General features: G+C 41.1%; 1 protein-coding gene across 1 annotated transcript in view; it reads left to right on the plus strand.

The window, feature by feature from the left end:
• LOC109831341 (agmatine hydroxycinnamoyltransferase 1-like) overlaps positions 1-759 on the plus strand; it is a 2,176-nt gene that overhangs the window by 426 nt on the left and 991 nt on the right. The window lies entirely within an intron of this gene.

The following is a 759-nucleotide window of genomic DNA, read 5'->3' on the forward strand; positions in this document are numbered from 1 at the left end:
GTTGGATGTGGAGGTGAGATTATTTTAGCGGCATCATAACTTCAAAACTTTGGTAAGGACTGAGCAATGATGCGTATCTGATGGAATTTGAACCTGCATTGCTATGATACTATCATAAAATCACTTTATCTGACAGAGACAGTGACATCAAATACGTCCCAAAGTATGTGACCCGAGGACATGAAACTTTATAATTCAATTTCATACTTTACCTTAATTTGACTAGGACTTAATAGCAATTAACTACTATTATGAACTACTGTTCAAGTTGCAATGAATTATTCTATAAGCCTTTATTGTCGACTTCGGATTGCAAGTTTGGCCCACTTTATGTTAATTAATCTCAGAAGGCTTGGAAAATTAGGCCCCGTTTGGTTCCGATTTTTGGATGGGTAAAAGGGGGGAAAGCTGCCAAAAATGTCAGCTTTTTGGCGGCTTTCCCCCAAAATCGCCAGGGGCGATTTTGGGGGAAAGCCGCCAAAAAACTGACATTTTTGACAGCTTCCCCCCCTTTTTACCCATCCAAAAAACCGATCCAAACAGCCCTTTAACGTTGCTCAACCCTCAAAAGGCCAAAACCTCTTCAGATAATCCTTAAAAGTTGGGGTGTTGTCCCAAAACATATTCAGTAAAATGCGAACGTTTCGAAACTTTTTATGCACTTCTAAAATCTGTTCTTGATCAGGGACCAGTCACACTCCTCCAAGTCCAGTTCAACCGCTTCGAATGCGGCGGCCTCATAATCGGAGTCACAGCTGA

The sequence above is a fragment of the Asparagus officinalis genome, chromosome 2 (assembly GCF_001876935.1).
Source record: "Asparagus officinalis chromosome 2, Aspof.V1, whole genome shotgun sequence".
NCBI classification, from domain to species: Eukaryota; Viridiplantae; Streptophyta; class Magnoliopsida; order Asparagales; family Asparagaceae; genus Asparagus; species Asparagus officinalis.